Below are 7,351 nucleotides of genomic sequence, written 5' to 3' on the forward strand. Positions count from 1 at the left end.
GGCCAGAAGGGGCTCAGATTGCCTCACTTTGGTGTGTAATGTAAATAGAGCCCCCTGAGCTTGGAAACCTTTTTTTTTTTCTCCAGGCAGGAGCCCAATGTCTTGATGGTGTGTGTGTGTGTGTGTGCGTGTGATGTATGCATCTGTCTGTGTGTGTGGCTCCGTGCGAGACTCAGTGTGCGTTATATTGGATTTTTAGTATGTGTGCGAGTTTGGGCGCACGTGCGTGACGGTGTACAAGGGAGTTTGATGGAGTGGGGGCCTACACAAGATGACTCACAAAAACAGAGAGCCAGGCTAGAGGTCTGCTTGATCCCCCAACGGTGTCAGGTTAGGTGTGCAGGAAGAAGAGCGGGTGGATGTGAGTGTGTGTGTGTGTGTGAGAAGGGAGAAGATGATGTAACAGAGTTTGCTTCACAATTTTCTTTTCACTCATACTGGAAATGACGTCTGTCCTGCTTGTTTATTTGGCAGCGGGCCTAACTTGCACTTCATTCAAGAGTCCGTGGCGATAGAAAAGACTTGACACCCGCTAGGGGCAGGGTGTCTGGTGGCAAAAACCATCGTTTAAACAGCCTGTCACACGAACGTATAGTGTGTCCATTTCACTCGCAACAACATGGACACACACACACACACAACACACAGAATCATGAAAGTGACGTCTCACATTTTATATCGGAGAACCTTGATTCATTTTGTGAAAACAGCTTTTTTAATTTTCAGTGAAACATAAGCTGCCTGGTTAGCCAGGGGGACATATTTTGGGTTTTGTCTGTTATTTGTGTGGGTGGCACTCTGTCATTCTCCAGCTCAGAGGCACTGAGATCACTGGAGATGTCTGTGTCTGTGTTTCTAGGTGTGTGTGTGTGTGTGTGCGCGTGTGTGTGTGTGTGGGTGGGGGGGGGGGGGTCTGGGGGATCATGTTGGCGATGTCGGTGTGTGTTTTTATGTCAGTGTCACCAATGCAGCCCCTGACTAATGTGACATTCCTGAGCCATTAGTGACAGTCACACAATACTTTCTGTGTTCCTCTGCATCAGTCAGGAGTTGATGGGCTGACGGAGGGGAGAGAAACAAAACGCAATAAACAACGAAAAACTGCTCATTGTTAATAGTTTTGTAGTGCATGTCAGATAAAGCTGCATTTCCTGATTCTGAAGGGGATTTAAACATCTTTTTTAACTGTCTTCTACTCCACAGAAGTGGTCAATATCTCTCTCTTTCTCTCAGTCTCTCACATGTACACACACAGGAAGTGAGCTGTCAGGCTCGTATAAACACGACCCATCCTGCAGCGATGATAAAAAGCATCTGGGTGGGGTCACAGCGTATGTGTGTGTTTCTCAATATACGCCTGTGTGTGTATTTGGGAGGAGGGGATAGGGGGATTTGATCTGTCCCCTGTTTGGATGGTATACCACTGCATATCAAAAATTCCTTGCTGAGTCTAAAAAGAGCTCCATTTTTTTTTATAGATTTCCTGAGGTTTACACAGGCTAAGATTTATCCCTAAAATGGGTTTAAGGCTTTGCAGCTTTTAAATACAATCTTCACAGAGATCATCATTCACGCTAGATGCTCTGTACTCCAGTTTAAATTTGAAATTGGCTTTAAGAGCCACAATTATGATAACCTGCATTTGGGTTGAATCCAGCCCATAGGAAGGTTTAGAGGCAGAGTCATTTGGGATTAGGAGGTTCAAGCAAGGAGGGCTTTGTCACTGGGTTAGAGTTTCCATTAACATAGTTACAGGCACAATACCCAGCAAACCCTCACACAATGTAAGTTTACTGGACTAGTGCAATCCCAACAACTCTAAAGTTTCTCATTATGGAGTGGGAGAGAAAGGGATGAGAAAAACTATGGAGGGGAAGGACAGAGATTGTGAGAGTGGGTGATGGAGAGAGAGTACATGGAATAATGAAACACAGATGATGGAACTGTCCTGTTTTGGCAGAGCGAGTAAATGAGCGCGTATTTGATGGACCTGGAAAACTATAGAAAATAATTTGAGTATCGTATTTCTTTTAATGTTCATGCCATGTTGCCCAATGAGAACACACTGCTGTTTTGCTCTTTCCCTCTGTCCCTATTTCCCTTCTCCTTCACCTCCTGACACACACACACACACACACACACACACTTCAGATCCCAGGACAAATAAACGCGTCTCTACCCCAGGACAGGATATGGTCCCGTGGAGGGGGTACACACTGTTTCCTGCCCACCTCTGCACTCCTCCAATGAGGGTGGCATTGTGTCGCTCCTCCCAAATAAAGACCTCTCTGTCCTCTGGTCCCCGTTGAAGGAGTGAATGGACAAGTACAAATGTAGGGACTGACGAGGACAAATTGATTCATGATGGATTCATAAGCCAATTAATGCACTAACAGTGGCCCATTGTCCTGATGTTCAAACCTTGATCTGGTGGTGAGATGTGGAGCCCTGGAGAACTACATGAAACCCCTGGAGTTCTTTTAAGGAACCACTGCCAGTTAATGATTCATATCTCAAGTTTTAGGGAAGTTTTTATAGTTTAAGTAACTTGTTCCTTTTGGAACTGAAGAGGAGGTTCAAAATGTAGCCCCTCCAATCACATAGGATTCGGTGTCTAACTTTTCACAGAGGTGCAACAAGGAACTTGAAAAGCTTCTCCAACATGGCAACTTATAGGAGCCTGAAATGTCTTTTCAGAACTTTTACTACCAAAAGTGAACCATCTCTAAATTAGCCTGTAAACTCTTCCAGTCATAGAAACGTAATGAATAGAATGGTCACGCTGTTGAAAACAGACAGTGCTCTACAGTTAAGAGCCAAATATAACAGGGAGAGTGGAACCAATGCTGTTCTCAGAAGGTGTCAAACTACCAAACACACACACACACACACACACACACAGGCCAAGGCTGCAAGTTACAACGTGAAGAGAGACCAAGCGAGAAAGAGAGAGAATGAGAATGTGAGAAAGAATTTGGGGTGATTTGGGAGAAAACAAAGGAAGTCAGGTGGACATAAGCAGTAGACAAAGGGCATTCAAAGGAGAAGCAGGTAAGTGTAACGACTCCAGTGTAGAGATTCTGAGCCACAGGCGTTGATGGGTACTTTATATGGCTCCGGGGCGCCCCTGGTTGTGCTGTGTGATGCAAGGTGCACTTTTGTTCTCCTGTCAGGGCCTGCGTGGGCCTGGGGAGTGGGGGGTGAGGGCATGGGTGCCGGGGAGGGGCCAGGACAAGTCTATTGTTCCGAGGCATTCCACTCCGTGAGGGATTTGGCTTTGGCGGAGTGGGAATCGGAGTTGGGGTGGGGGGGTTGGGGTGGTAAGCAAGCGCGCCTGCGTGCGTCCGACTAACTGAGCGAGTGGGCGACTCGAGAGGGGGTGCGAGCTTGAACAACTTGTCAGTGAGCAAGGACATATTGTTCCCCCAGCCCCGCCGGCCCCGTTCCATCTCATCCCGCCCCTTGGGCAGCTGGAGGGGACACAAATGCACCTGCCAGTAATCCACACCTCCAGGCCAGACGCTTATCTGACCATCTCAAAGTTCTTACAGCATCGCCGCGAGTGCCCCAGACACACACGCACACAGACAAACACAGGTGTCCACTGAGTGTAGAATAATCCGATCCTACATTTGTGGTTTGGGACCTGTAACCCCTGCTGCAGACATAACCCAGTGCCGAACGTATTTCCCGCTCCTTCATGCCCAGCATCTCTAAAGGTCACATACTTCCAGAAGGATCTTGACGTTACTGGCGTCACTGTTTAGTACCTCTCTGTCTGAAACAAATCTTCAGGCCCCTTCGTGGTCTTCCACTTCCCTTCAATGACGTGTTTGGTTGCATACATATCAGGCATGTTTGTACTGCGCATTGCACAGCGCCGGAATCCACAGTGTCCTTGCTGACCCGGGAGAATCCCAAATGATTATCTCACTGACCACGAAAGACCTGCCCCGAATCAAACCAAATAAACACCGGCCTCAACCTGATGTCTCGTTCCTCTCTATTTCTCTTTCGCCACCCTCTCTCTTTTTTTTTTAAATCCGTAAATCACGGCAGCGGTGGGTTCATACCAGGGCTGACAGCCCCAAACCTGCTCTGCCAACTAAGCTTACACAGTGACAGTAGTACAGTAGTAGAGGCTTATTGGGTTGACACTGTCACGTAGTCCTTGTGTGAGGGTTTTCATGGTTAAGTGATGCTCGCTGCTCGTATGAAAGACACTTGGCCCTTGCATGTCAGGGCAAATAGCAGGGAAGACGCGAGTCCTTGTGTTCTTGTGTAATTGGACTCTCCTGTGCATGTAGGGACAGGTGTGTCACCGCCTGATCTCCCCCCAGGCTTCACGGCACCTCCTGTCCTCAACACCTGTCCCCTCCGTCTGTGCAGAGACCTGCGTCTCCTCACACACACACATGCGCCCACACACACAGGTCAGTGAGTTGAGATGGCAGGAATGGGGCCCAGCAGACTGGCCAGCTTGGCTGAAGACACCCTTACAGCTGTCACCCTGAAACAAGAACTGTCCCGATATCTCCCATCCCCTCCTCTGATTCTCCCATTTTGGCCACTTTATCCAACATCCTCACGTTCAGTCTCTCCTATCCGGACTGTCCCCTCACAAAGCAAAGTTGGAGGGGAATGAACCCAACCCTTTCTCCATCTGCTTTCTCAAACTATCCCAACAAACATGACACTGTTTGGGTATTCAGTGGCAAGGTGGGCTGGCCCACACCAGCCCAACACGGGTTAACCTGCACCAGAAAAATACAGGCTGGCCCACACCAGCCCAACACGGGTTAACCAGCACCAGACAAATACAGGCTGGCCCACACCAACCCAACATGGGTTAACCTGCACCAGACAAATACAGGCTGGCCCACACCAACCCAACACGAGTTAACCTGCACCAGACAAATACAGGCTGGCCCACACCAACCCAAAACGGGCTAACCATCACAAGACAAATACCAACTGGCCCACACCAACCCAACACAGGTTAACCTGCACCAGAGAAATACAGGCTGGCCCACACCAACCCAACACAGGCTAACCTGCACCAGACAAATACAGTCTGGCCCACACCAACCCAACACAGGCTAACCATCACAAGACAAATACCAACTGGCCCACACCAACCCAACACGGGTTAACCTGCACCAGAGAAATACAGGCTGGCCCACACCAACCCAACACAGGCTAACCTGCACCAGACAAATACAGTCTGGCCCACACCAACCCAACACAGGCTAACCATCACAAGACAAATACCAACTGGCCCACACCAACCCAACACAGGCTAACCTGCACCAGACAAATACAGTCTGGCCCACACCAACCCAACACAGGCTAACCATCACAAGACAAATACCAACTGGCCCACACCAACCCAACACAGGCTAACCTGCACCAGACAAATACAGTCTGGCCCACACCAACCCAATACAGGTTAACCTGCACCAGACAAATACAGGCTGGCCCACACCAGCGAGGTAGCAGGCAAGTAAGCAAGTTAGAACAGAAAGGGAAGTTAGAAGACAATTATAACAATCAAAATGTAGTTTTTTCCCCAAAAAGTGGAAGAATTGTCTATGATCAAATGAGTGAGTAAGTTAATCTCTCTTTTGTGCTCAATGCACCATTTCAGTGAGTGTGACCTGTCACATTTGTATTGCTATCATTGTCTTCTAATGGGCTTAAAATCTAATAATAGTAAAACAATATGGAAACATACAGTATGTGCCATAATTTTATAAGTAGGCTATCCTGCTGTCTCTGACAGTGTCGTAAGACTTAACGGATTCAGTTTGAAAGGAGACATAAAGGATTCTGTTTGAAAACTGTTTCTGATTCCCTGTACTTTTTACTATAGACCTCTGCGCCATTTCATGTGGAAATATGTCACATATTGAGTTTGCATGTCATGATCCTGTTGTGCTCTGTGCCTTGCAGCTGTGTTTCTGCCTGGTGGTCCTGATATGGGTGTAGCAGGATAAGAACGGTGTGTCCCAACCACATGCCTGGGCTGAGATACAGGGAGAACCGGCCTGGATATTTTGGGACATGGTTAGCAAAACTCCCAATTATTTAAAGTTGAAAGAACTATACACAACTAAAAATATAGTAACTGTAAAGATAGTTCCCACGTTCGGAAGTTCACAGGACGTTCAGCAATTAGTGTCTAAAAGGTAATGCAATTGTCTGCCAGTAGAAAAGTCAGAAGTGTATGTTAACATACAAAAAAGAGAAATGTTTGTTTCTCTTATCCATTCTGAAAGGGTGGGCTTATGAGCCTATTTCAGTCAAAAGGAGGCCTACCCTTAAAAGGGGCATGTACTTCTGGGACAATATGAGGAAAAAGAGCGCTGGCCCAATATGGACAGATTCCATGGGTCCGGAATTAACCTGGCAGAAGACCTACAATGTGTCACTCTGTGGTTAACCTGGCAGAAGACCTACAATGTGTCACTCTGTGGTTAACCTGGCAGAAGACCTACAATGTGCCACTCTGTGGTTAACCTGGCAGAAGACCTACAATGTGCCACTCTGTGGTTAACCTGGCAGAAGACCTACAATGTGCCACTCTGTGGTTAACCTGGCAGAAGACCTACAATGTGTCACTCTGTGGTTAACATGGCAGAAGACCTACAATGTGCCACTCTGTGGTTAACCTGGCAGAAGACCTACAATGTGTCACTCTGTGGTTAACCTGGCAGAAGACCTACAATGTGTCACTCTGTGGTTAACCTGGCAGAAGACCTACAATGTGTCACTCTGTGGTTAACATGGCAGAAGACCTACAATGTGTCACTCTGTGGTTAACCTGGCAGAAGACCTACAATGTGTCACTCTGTGGTTAACATGGCAGAAGACCTACAATGTGTCACTCTGTGGTTAACCTGGCAGAAGACCTACAATGTGTCACTCTGTGGTTAACATGGCAGAAGACCTACAATGTGTCACTCTGTGGTTAACCTGGCAGAAGACCTACAATGTGTCACTCTGTGGTTAACATGGCAGAAGACCTACAATGTGTAACTCTGTGGTTAACATTGCAGAAGACCTACAATGTGTCACTCTGTGGTTAACCTGGCAGAAGACCTACAATGTGTCACTCTGTGGTTAACATGGCAGAAGACCTACAATGTGTAACTCTGTGGTTAACATTGCAGAAGACCTACAATGTGTCACTCTGTGGTTAACCTGGCAGAAGACCTACAATGTGTCACTCTGTGGTTAACCTAGCAGAAGACCTACAATGTGCCAGTCTGGGCTTGTTTGCTTTAAAAGTGAGGGCTGCCTTCACCAGGTATTGGTCAACTTCGAAACGTACACGTCAATTTGAATGTAT

The sequence above is a fragment of the Esox lucius genome, chromosome 12 (genome assembly GCF_011004845.1).
Source record: "Esox lucius isolate fEsoLuc1 chromosome 12, fEsoLuc1.pri, whole genome shotgun sequence".
Lineage (NCBI taxonomy): Eukaryota > Metazoa > Chordata > Actinopteri > Esociformes > Esocidae > Esox > Esox lucius.